The 12,746-nt window shown below is 41.0% G+C and overlaps 1 protein-coding gene and 1 long non-coding RNA gene across 2 annotated transcripts in view; one reads left to right on the plus strand and one right to left on the minus strand.

Moving 5' to 3' along the window:
• Positions 1–12,746, minus strand: part of AGAP2 (ArfGAP with GTPase domain, ankyrin repeat and PH domain 2) — a 183,729-nt gene that overhangs the window by 131,848 nt on the left and 39,135 nt on the right. The gene's annotated exons all lie outside the window — the stretch shown is intronic.
• LOC117662678 (uncharacterized) lies at positions 7,304–10,906 on the plus strand. The gene is made up of 2 exons (XR_015731924.1): positions 7,304–7,437; positions 10,507–10,906. It is a non-coding gene; the product is annotated as an uncharacterized LOC117662678 (long non-coding RNA).

Genomic DNA, 12,746 nt, shown 5'->3' on the forward strand with positions numbered 1-12,746 from the left:
TGTTGGTTTTCTTTCTTTCTTTCTTTCTTTCTTTCTTTCTTTCTTTCTTTTTTTCTTTTTTTCTTTCATATAGCCTTGTTAAATAATCATTTTCTAAGTCTTGATATAGGATTGTATTAATCAGTTTGCTTATGTGACTGCCATGCCGCACTAAGCTCTCTGTAATCTTTTCATATCACACTTGTTTATTTTAACCTGTAATAAAAGAGTGTTCTATTAAACACAATGTTCTATAAGTGTGTTCTATAAAAAGATGGAAAATATTAGAAAATGATTTAAGACTCCAAAAGAGTCTGGTCTGATGATATGCTTTAAATATTTTTCAACATAATGACAGTTAAACTAAGGAAGTAACTAAAACAGAAACTCACAAGGGATTTTCTAAAAATAGAGCACTCATATTACAGATTGTTGTGGTTTAGTTACTTCTGATTCTTCATGACCTGATAGACATCATTTTGTCAGTTATTGGCCAGTAACTGCTTATAATATCATTGGTGGTAATATCTCTTGCCATCTTTTGTTCTGTTGGTCTCCTTTTGATATTCTTTCATTTTTCTAATCATTGTGGTCTTCATGGTGACTCTTGCTTTTTTCATTCTGTGTTCAAAAAATCTAAACTTTAGCTTCCCTCTTGGTGCTTCAACTGACATGGAACGCTTGCTTGTTTACGTGTTCAGGTTGTTGTGAAGTGAGCTCAGTCATCTTGCATTCCCCTCAGACTTCTGGCCTCTCATCAAAGATTGTCACCTGCCTGTCAGGAAGTCATCATTTATCGCAGGCAGGAGAGTTCATACTTACCTGTACATAGACCCCCACGGACAGCCTTTGAGCCCTTCCTCTTTCTCAAAAGAAAAACTGTTGTTCCATTAAACATAGTAGATGCTTTGGAAAACTGAGGCAAGGAAATGGAAGCCCTACAAAAGGATTGCAATCTACCAAACCCTCATAAGGTTCAGGGAAGCAAAGTGGATCCTTTGCATCAGGAACTCTTGCCTTCAAGCAATAAGAGGTGTTTTAGCAAGAAATCTACCAGATGTGGAGACTTAATTTGGCTGGGTATACTTAAATCTGCTGCTTTGGTTTTAATGATTGTGGTCAGAAGAGTTTTTTTTTTAAATCTATGCAAACCTGGTGTTTAGGTTTGTTTACATCCCTTTGAATCTCTAACTAACAGAGCTCTCTGTGATTATTAACAAATTAATGCCATCTCATGTTTTGCGGAGATTCTTCTAATTTTAGGTTTCTCTTATTAAGTTTTTTGTGAGGAGGAGATTCTCTGGAGTCACTTGCTATATTTTAGCAACTCTATATTTCTTTATTATTTACCACTGAACATTTTCCATGTGTCTCCTTTCCAAAGAAGTTTTATATTCTCTTTCCCTTTTTTAGGGTTAAATTTTTTAGAATTAATTTTCCTTTGTGGGAATCCCCGCCCCTCAGAGAATGAAATATTGTGGCGGATATTAAAAGAGGCAGAATATTCTATTTCCCCAAAGGAGAAATGGAGAAACATGTTCTTAAAGGCAGAAAGCAGCTCCAGTCTTCCTGCCATAGGAAAACAGCTGCAAGCAGAAGGTTGAAGAGGCTGATCTTTAGGAATGGAGATTTCGTATCCAGTCAGAAAGACTGGGCCAATCTATTCATAAGCAAAGAGCAAACAGAAACGCCAAAATAAGCAATACAATTAGGTAAACTGACAAGATTAGCTGAGTCAGACACCTAGGATTTACATTTCTCCTTTTGCCTGAAGAGCCAGCCATGACCCGTACGCAACCCCATAGGAATCTGGTCACAGCCATTAAAATATTAAAGGACACCTTCTTACACAGGAACAGGCATCTCAATCACAAAGCTCCAAAGAATGTATATAAGCCCACCTATCCCAACCCCATTTGGTCAGCCACCCCAGAAACATGCTGCCATCACTAAAGTTTCTGGCATCCAAATAAACAGAACTTCTTTCCTTATGCGGCCTGCCTCAGATTTTTATTCCAACACCTTTGTATAGATTCGTGATGGCGAACCTATGGCACGCAGGTGGCACGCAGCGCTTTCTCTGATGGCACGCGAGCTGTCGCCCCAGTTCAGCTCCCCTGCACATGTGCGTGCACCTCCTGCTGGCCAGCTGGTCTTCAGGTCTCTGCCACACTTTTGCAGGGTGCAGAAGGCCACATGTGTGGGGTGGGGTGCATGTATGTGGCCGCACACATGTATGGGGGTGGGGTGTGTGTGTGGGTGCACATGTGCATGCACAGGGGTGGGGCACATGTGTGGTAGAGCACATGCATGGGGCCGCGCGTGGGGGTGGGGCGCATGCACGGGGGCACGAGCATTGCATTTTGGGCATTCGGGGGCACGTATGTGCTTTCGGCACTCGGTCCGAAAAGGTTAGCCATCACTGGTATAGATTATTCTAAAAAGGGGAAATGTTCTTGCTTCTCTAAAAGCTACAGGATCAGAGTAAAGGCATATGGGAATGACCTTGGGAGACAGGCAGAAGTGGTATTCAGCAGGTTCTGACCAGTCCTGGAGAACTGGTAGAGGAAATTTTGAGTAGTTCAGAGGACCGGTAAATACCACCTCTGACCAGCCCTGCCCCCATCTATTCTCTGCCTCCCAAGTCCCAGCTGATCAGGAGGAAATGGGGACTTTGCAGTAACCTTCCCCTGGAGTGGGGTGGGAATGGAGATTTTACAGTATCCTTCCCCTGCCATGCCCACTAAGCCATGCCATGCCACGCCCACCAAGCCATGCCACACCCACTAAGCCACATCCACAGAACCGGTAGTAAAAAATTTTGAATCCCACCACTGGAGACAGGAGATGGTAGAAGAGGGAAAGGGAGAGCCATAGCTTGGGGAATGGTCAGATAAGAGGCAACCTAACCTGCAGAAGAAATGTGGGTGTGGCAAACATTTCAGAAGGGACCCTCCCTAGTTTATTGGGCTGCAAAGAGAACAGAGGAGAAACTTTTAGACTTGCAAGATTCTCTTAATTTAACCTTACAATAAAATAGAATTCATTCATCCAAGAATGCTTCCTGTCTGGACCATCTCATAGGGCTGACAGCCATGAGTTGGCACAACAGAACATACTGTCCCTTTTCCAACATTATTATTATTACCATTATGAGTCAATCCATCCCAAAGGTGATTTTTCAAAAGGCATCTGGATTTTCTTGAGTGAGCTACTTCTTTGATGAGAAGTGAAACATTGTCAGGGAAAAACAAAGGAAGTCCAATTGCCTTTGGAAAAAGCACCTTTAGGACAACCATGACCTGAGAATCTCCAACAATCAGTCAAATTTATTTAGTCATTGACCAGCAAAGAAACAAAAAAAAATCATAATTATTTAGGATAAATAAAGAAAAAATATTGTTCTAAAATTTTAGAAAGGATTAAAAGAATAACATAGCATATTGTGCAAACTACAGAACAGTGCTTAACTATGGTCAAAGAAATAAAATCAAATTGATCCTGTAATAACAAGATAAAACAAGTTGGAGTGACCAGGGTATTTAATAAGGAATGGAAATAATAATTCCTGGCAAGCATCTATGTAGAGGAGACAATACAAAATAATGTGTTCCATTATTTTAATTATTCTCCCATCACATGGACAACAGTCACTGTTCAAAGGAGAACTTTCAGTATCTCTCTCTAGTAATAGAGTTTGTGAGGGCATTAAATCTGACCAAGGATAAAGTCCTTCTAAATTTGGAATTGGTATGCAGCTAAGATATCTGGTTGGTTGGAGAAAGTGTGCAGAGAAGTTTAGGAAGATGTTTCCAGGAAGAATTGATAAATCTGCTTGCAATTCTAAATCAATGGCCCATTGTCTGAGATCAGCTAGTGTGCATTCATAGTCCATCAGAGTGATGGCTGGCCATGAAAAGCCATAAAGTTGCAATTTGGCACATGTTGCCCAGCACAAGGAAGCCTGAAAGCTATTGGTCATAATTAGAGGATCCAAGCCAACTAAAATAAAGGAGAGCTTAAGTCAACAGAAGAAAATAAAAATCCAAGCAGAAGTTTCTATTTTAAGTAAGCCATGGCAAAGCACCAAGTTTGGAATGCAGCAAGGTACTTGAAAAATTGATCTCAAGAACTTGGACTGAAGTTGAACTCTTTCAAGAGGGAAACTCCTCCCCCCCCCCCCCCCGACCTGTAGGATCCCAACTGAACTCCAAAAAGGAGCTGGGACTGGATCTTAGTCAAAAAGACTTTAATTGTTTTCAGGTATTTGCTGAGTTCCTTTGGAGAAGTAGAATTCTTATTACGATTATTTCTCTGTTATTTGCCAGTGGGATTCTTATTTTCTCATACATTGGGTTAAGAGGAAGGGTGCACATACAGGCAAGTACTACCAACCTCAGTTGATAGGTGGCAGCAGGAACACTATATCAGCTGCATTATGAAAGGCATGGTCAAGGAAGGAGCAGGTCCAGAAGACTTTTGACAGAAGAAATAGAGATTTCCATCCTTCAACCTATGTACCCCACCTCATGGTGCTACATAGGAATATGTATATGTATATGTATATGTATATGTATATGTATATGTATATGTATATGTATATGTATATGTACTGTATATGTATCTGAGAGGGACGCGGTGGCTCAGTGGCTAAGATGCTGAGCTTGTTGATTGAAAGGTCGAATCCCTAGTGCCGCGTAACGGGTTGAGCTCCTGTTACTTGTCCCAGCTTCTGCCAACCTAGCAGTTCGAAAGCACATAAAAAATGCAAGTAGAAAAATAGGGACCACCTTTGGTGGGAAGGTAACAGCATTCCGTGTGCCTTTGGTGTTTAGTCATGCTGCCACATGATCATGGAGACGTCTTCGGACAGTGCTGGCTCTTCAGCTTTGAAACAGAAATGAGCACCGCCCTCTAGAGTCGGGAACCACTAGCACATATATGTGAGGGGAACCTTTACCTTTACCTTTTATGTATATGCATATGCATAAATGTATATATATTGTAAGACATTTAAAATTAAAACTAAAACTAATAGAAATTAAGGAAGAAAAAAAGAAAAAGTAAGAATTCAAATAGAATATATAAAAAGTACAAGGGGTGAAAAAAGATATAAAGAAGTGGCTTCCAATTTTCTTCACAGCAGTTGTAAGTACAAATATATTTTATCCCCTCTAAATTACCTCATATTGCTCTTCTTTCTGTGACTTATCCAGTCTAATCATCAAAGCCATAGATCACAAATACCTTTTCCCATGTTTATACAAGAAGTCCTTAAGAGGACTTTTTCCAGTCACCAATAAATGTAGTTAATCAAAGTCCATTTCAGCAAGCTTCAACTTCACCAACCATCCGTCCATTGTGAGGAGGGCTGAATCTTTCCAACTCTGTGCATGTAGTATTCTCATTGCGGTAATTCATGCTACAAAGGAAACCTCAATAATATTTTCAAGCACAATTCCAAGGCATCAATGTCTTCTTCATTCAGCCTTCCTGATGATAAGAACTTTCATAACCATCTGTTACAACATGAAAAACTTTATCTCTGAGAATACATCCTGGTTTTGGATAGTGTAATGTTCCTGCACTTTAACATTTTGTTAGCTTTAGACCAGGGGTGAAATGCTCCCAGATCGGACTGGATCACCCGATCTGGTAGTGATCTTGGCCGGTGGTTCGGCGATCCGGTAGCACCGGTGGAGCGTAGCTCCGCCCACCCGTCCAGATGGCATTACTTCCTGGTAGTAACCAGGAAGTAATGTGCTTTTTACCTTCTGCGCATGCACAGAAAGTTTTGCGCATGCACAGAAGGTCTGCGCACACATTGTGATGCACTCACGCAAAGTGAGCGCGCATGCACGGCATGTGCGCTTCCGAACCGGTAAGAAAGGTAAGTAGATTTCACCCTTGCTTTAGACCCTTTTCTAAATAACAGATATTTCTTCATTTCACATCTTTTTTTTTTTTTTTTTAATTTTTAAATATTTATTAACATAAACAGACGTAAAACACAAATACATACGAACACATATACATTAACACAGTACTAAAACAAAAATGAGATAAGTCTATCGACTAGCTCTTAAGAAACTCTCGCATCAGTGGTTAATTTCTATTTCCCTTATTTTTCCTTTATTTTACGGTTTTCAGATTAATTTGCTTTCACTTTGATATACCTTATACATTTTGAGCTATATCTTTCTACAGTCATGTTAACCATTTGTTTATACCATCATACAACTCTTCTCATGTGACTAGTTCTATGTTTCTTAATTTGAGTTCTCCTGATATCCTATGTTGTTGGCCCTATCCTTCCCTCTAACCATAGGTACCATTAGACCCTTTTCTAAATAACAGATATTTCTTCATTTCACATCTTGTGTCACCATACCTGTATATTTTTGAGCTAAGATAAAGAACTCTGCTTCTACTACAGCTTCTTGTCCACTTATTTGGAGTGGGATGGCATGGCATAGCTTGTTAACATCTTAGTTTTTTTAAGGGAGGCATAATGAGCTTCAGACCAGCTTGTGCTCACACTTTCAACAAGTGATTCCTCAAGTCCTCCTCACTTCCATCTACCAAACTGGATCATCAGCATAATTTAAGATTCTGCCAGCAATTTTAATTTTGGTCTCTATTTTTTCTCATTTAACACATAAGATACAGGTGATCTATTTTTACTTATTCCTAGCACTGATGGACCTACCAATTCTGACGGATATTCTTATCTCTTAGGTCTGGTTTACACCATTACCACAGTACAATCTGAATAGCAAGCTGGCTCCCATAAGACTTGCTGACGTTTTATTTCAGGGCTCAACAATCTTTTTAGATTTTCAAGTTGCATGCAGGTTTTGTAGTAAACAAGAACATATCCAGTCACATAGCTATGTCACCATGATGGGTGGGACTGACATTGTTGGGGCGAGGGAGTGTACAGAGAGAATTGGCAGGACTTTAAGGATGGAAAGAATGTCCCTTATTGAGTCAAAATGCAAATAATCATACTGGTGAAATCAGTGGTTAGATTAGACTATTGGAATCAGAATGTTGGGGTGCTCTAAGGACTGCAAAAATACATAACCCATACTCCATGCGTTACTGATTTCTATCTCATCTCAAGTCAAATAACACTATGCAAGTAAATATTCCCTTATTCATGTGGAGATATTCCATCTGTGTACACACCGTGTCATGGAAAGTGATAAAGTACAGATCCTATTAAATCCTGAAGGAAAAAGGAGCCAAGTTCTACTGCTGGCAAGTCATCTGTTTAATAGAAGGAAGAATATCCATGCTTAACTGTGAAAAATCCTTGCAAAGCAACTTAGCTAGGGAGTAGACCCACAAAGAACATCAGCCTTGCCTCCATTGTCCCGGCTGCGTTGGAAAGGGGGACATGTTCGTCACAGGTGGGTGAAATTAAGGCAGTAACAGGAGCCATGGGATCTCCAGGTGAGTGCCAGTAAAGATAGAAGCAAAGCCGGTGGGGTTTTCTGCTAATTATTGCAGTCCTTTTGCCTGCACATTTCATAATCTTTCTTTCAAAACAGAGAGCTCCTTTCTCTTTAATCTGACAGAGCCCTTTTCCTACTGGGAGATCAATGCAAATTATTCCTTTATTCCTTCACCTTCTTCTTTCCAACCAAACCAAGCACCCACCTCCTTTTTTACTTTTCTCTGGATGTCCTATTTATAGGCACATCCCTCCCTCCCTCATCTCTTGAACATTGACACTCAGAGGGAGCTGGTACAATGGAATTAGCAGGCAAGGCAACTTAGTACAAAATAGAAACATCACTTCTGTTTCCCCAAAGGCCTAGCCTGTATGCCAATCAATATGACATTAATAATATGGCATGTTTGCTTGTTCCCCAAGCCGATTTCTCCGTTTGGGTGGGGAAGGGCATTTGGCTCTGAAAAAATAATAAAACATTTTGCAAATGGGAGTTCCAAAGTCTACGTTACCAGCAAATCATACAAACAACTCAGATATTCTTGAGGAGTGGAATAACAGTCTGTTTGGGGGGAGGGGATGGAATAAGATGACAATATTGTAATGATAAAAGGATAGGTGATGCCAGGAAACCTGTTCATACGCACTTAAAATGAAAGGGGAGAAATCAGAGGAACCCTAAGCTTGGTAACAAAGTACGCAAAACACAGACGTCCTGTATTCTACCTGTGGGGGACGTCCTGCATTATCTTTTTGGTATCCACATCAGTAAGGGTTAAAACATTCTTTTGCTAGACAATTCACTTCTATGTTGACAGCACAATGATTTCATCCTGTCTGTAGGATAGAGGTTGCTGCGTCCTCCAGAACTAGCACGTCATTCTCATCAGGCAGCAAACAAAGCTTTACCTGATCTCAGCCAAATCTTCTCTCAGAAACACTGAAAGAGATCATCCTGATTTGGATCCAGTTTAAATGCAGAAGTGGGATTAAAATGAAGGGTCTTTTTAGCATTTGTTATCCAACACTTCTCATCCCGATAGTCAATTTTTTTTCTTTGTATGTGAAAGAGACACTATTTTAGATAGTAACATCTTTTCACACTACCGATTGTGGGATTGTGCAACTGGTAAATGGGATTACTAGCCCACTCTAAAATTCCATATATAAATTGTAGGATCACGTATAGTCTTAGGAGGAATTTACACATTGTGGCAAGCCATGGGATTGTCTTAACCATGTTTAATAAGCCAAATTGGCTGAAACTTTACAAGAAGCTAAAGCAAAAACCAGGGGTGAAATGCTCCCGGTTCAGACCGGATCACCCGATCCGGTAGCAATGGCGGCGGGTGGTTCAGAGAACCATTAGCAAAAATCCCTGCCCCCCCCCCATGCCCAGCTGAGCCGTGCGATCATCAGAGGCTTTTTTTTTTTTTTACTTTTAAAAGCATTTTTTCTACAACCTCTTCGGCCAAAGAGGTTGTAGAAAAAATGCTTTTAAAAGGTAAAAAAAGAGCCTCTGACGATCCCAGCTGAGCAGCGTGATCGTCAGAGGCTTTTTTTTTAACTTTTAAAAGTAATGCTTTTAAAAGAAAAAAAAAAAAGATTGCACACCACAGCTGATCACCCCTGCCCCTCACGCGCTGTTCTACTTACCACATGCCTCCTTTTGGCATGCAACTGCGCGCGCATACCTCACATTTGGTGCGTGGTGCGCATTGCCCATGCGCAGCCAACGAACCAGTAGGTTCAGATTTCACCACTGCCAAAAACCCATAATTTACAACTGCAGGGGCTAGGTTCACAATTATACTACTGTAAGCAAAAATTAAGCAATCCATGTTATAGTGTTATATGGTGAGTAAACCCAGCTACCACACAGGGATATATAGTATTAATGTTTTGTTTCTCTCAGACAGACGTAGGTAAGTGGCACCCATAAGAAATTTTGGATTAGATTTCCATAAATCCCAGTCTGGATGGTCACAGTTTAGAGCTTATGGGATGTTGTCATGCAAAGCAACTTGGATTTATCAGGTTGATTATACATGCTTTGAGAACATAACGAAGATATACCCATTTGAGGCAGGCTGGCATTACACACAAAACAACCCAGATTTTAGCTCTGGAATAAGCTTGATCCACATCATAATGGGTGGTTGATATATTAAATAAAAAACAAATCATTCCCCTGGTTTAACATTATATGTCAGCTAGGCCTAATACTAAATCGGCTTTGCCTTGCTGATTACAGGCTCAAATTCCACATGATGGAGCAGAAGAAGAAACAGCCAGCCACACATGGATTTGTTTGCAATAAGCAAAACTACTTTTAGTTTAATTCTCAGGAAACTGAGAAACTAAGAGTAATTTTTCTTCTTCCAGACATTTGCATCTATGTTTGGCTGGCTGTATGGAATCTAGATCCAACATCGAGAAAACCTGAGTGCTGAACTGTAGATACAGATAATTGATTTGCAACCACAAGTGAGCCCAGAATTTTTGTTGCTAAGCAAGACAGTTATTAAATGAGTTTTGCCCCATTTTACGACTTTTCTTGCCACCGTTGTTAAGTGAATCACTACAGTTAGTAACATAATTGTAAAGTGAATCTGGCTGCCCCATTGACTTTGCTTGTCAGAAGGCCGCAAAAAGTGATCACGTGACCCAGGAGCCTGCAACCGTCATAAATATGAGTCAGTTGCCAAGTGTCTGAATTTTGATCATGTGACTATGGGAATGCAGCACCGGCCGAAAGAGTGAAAAATGGTCATAAGTTACTTTTTTCAGTCTTGTTATAACTCCGAATGGTCACTAAATGAATGTTTGTAAGTTGAGGAGGACCTGTATAATATCGGTTTTAATAAGCTGGCAAATATTTACCTAATTACAAAAGTTATTCCAATTCTACTACCACAGTTTTCTACAGATTGTGAAAATCCAAGTCTTGTGAAAGGTAGAAAACTAAGAAAAGCTGACTAAAAAAGTGTTCCTTTTCCCATTTCTATCTCATTTTCCAGAAAAGGGAGAGTAGTTAAGGGATTTTTTTTTTCTTATTTTTTTTCCAGGGCATGGATCTCCTGCAGTAACCAGTATTGTGCCATATCAGGAGGAGGAGGAGGGTTGAAGAATGGCAACCTTTACTGCAATGATAGTGCTGCTGAAGTTTCCATAGCGACCCACCCACATTGTCCCTGGTTCCTGCTGGCTTTATCATCTATTTCCACTCCCACTAGAGTCCTGAAGAAGGGTCTCCCTATAAAGAAATATCCTGGGCAAAATTAGGCATCAACAATAGCAACAGGTTTGAGGGCCAGAAGGTGTTTGGAAGATATGTGGAAAAAAAAATCTGTTTATTTCAGCATTGTGCTTGATAAAACACACAGGCATGTGCATATAGAGAGAACTGCAGCTTTGTTCTTACCGGATATTTATGCAAGAGAAATAAATTCTGTAAATTCTACAGCTCTCTCTGTATCCTGTCCCTAGTTTTTTTCTGCACTCATCCACGTATCCCCTCAACCAATGTCGTCCTTTGACTCATCACCAGCCCACAAGTTGAGGCAGTTTAAGATTATCTTTGGCTGTTCCAGTTTTAAAATAGTCTTTACCTTCTTCTCTTAAGGTTAAGACATGAGGCTAAAACCAGGAGAAGTGCGGGTTCTAGTCCCACCTTACCAGAGGTGGGTTTCAGCAGGTTCTGGCCAGTTCTGGAGAACCGGTAGCGGAAATTTTGAGTAGTTCGGAGAACCAGTAGTAAAAATTCTGAATGACTCCACCCCCATCTATTCTCTGCCTCCTGAATCCCAGGTGATTGGGACGAAGTGGGGATTTTGCAGTAATCTTCCCCTCGAGTTTTTTTTTTTTTTAATTTGATTTATATGCCGCCTTTCTCCAGAGGGGAAGTCAGGGCGGCTTACAATGTGTTAAGCAATAGCCTTCATACTTTTGTATATTTATACAAAGTCAGCTTATTGCCCCCACAAACTGGGTCCTCATTTTACCTACTTTAGAAAGGATGGAAGGCTGAGTCAACCTTGAGCCTGGTGAGATTTGAACTTGCAGTAATTGCAGGCAGCAGATGTAAGTGGATGTTAATTAGTCTGCTGAGCCACCAGAGCTCAGAGTGGAGTGGGAATGGAGTGGGGTGGGAATGGAGATTTTACAGTATCCTTCCCCTGCCACGCCCACCAAGCCATGCCATGCCACGCCCACCAAGCCACACCCACAGAACCGGTAGTAAAAAAATTTGAAACCCACCACTGCACCTTACCCATGAAAGCTAATTGGGCAACCTTGGGCCAGTCATTCTCTCTCAACCCAACCCACCTCACAGGGTTGTTATTGTGAGGAAAATAAAAGGAGGAAGGAGTACAGGTAGTCCTCGATTTACAACAGTTCATTTAGTGGCTGTTCAAAGTTACAAAGGCGCTGAAAAATGTGACTCATGACCGTTTTTCACAGTTTCGACCTTTGCAGCATCCTCATGACCATGTGATCAAAATTCAGATGCTTGGCAACTTGTTCATATTTATGACTTGGTCCCCAGGTCATGTGATCCCCTTTTGCGACCTTCTCACACAAGCAAAGTCAGTGGGGAAGCCTGATTCAGTTAACCACCGGGTTGCTAACTTACCAAGTGCTGCCATTCACTTAACAATTGTGGCAAGAGTGGTCGTAAAATGGGGCAATTTAACAAGCGTCTCACTTAACAACAGAAATTTTGGGCTCAATTGTGGTCGTATGTTGAGGACTGCCTTGTTGCTGCTTTGAGCTATTTATGCAAGTAATAAAGACGGGTTATAAATAAAACATAACAATGTCACCGCTCCAGGTATCATCACCGTGTAGCTCAAGGGATCTTGGCAAGTTACCAGCAGGAGAAGGGAGTAACCAGCTGCACTTCGTTCTCATGGCCACACTTTGATTCCTCTGGGAATTCGGGAAGGGTTCTAAGGCTGACAGGGGAGGTGATGTAATGGACTGTGAGAATAACCTTGGGAAACAGGAGGAAGAGCCGCAGCCAAGGCAACAAGCAGAATAGAGATATCTTTGCCCAGAGGCAGAATGGGGGCGGAGAAAGCATTTCAGAAGGGACACTCCCTAGCTTTCAGGAAAATAAAGACAGGGGGAAAAGGCAAGCTTCCGTCACTGTAACCTTACAGTAAGGGTAATATCTGTATTCCTGGTCTTGGTTTCCTGTCTGGACTACCTCAAAGGGCTGGCAGCCACATTCCAGCCTGTTAGATCTCACAAAGCTTGGAACAGGGCAGATTAATTTCCTCAGCATCTCCTGCACAACTAAGAG

Source organism: Pantherophis guttatus, chromosome 2 (genome assembly GCF_059756535.1).
Source record: "Pantherophis guttatus breed Tessera chromosome 2, ASM5975653v1, whole genome shotgun sequence".
NCBI classification, from domain to species: domain Eukaryota; kingdom Metazoa; phylum Chordata; class Lepidosauria; order Squamata; family Colubridae; genus Pantherophis; species Pantherophis guttatus.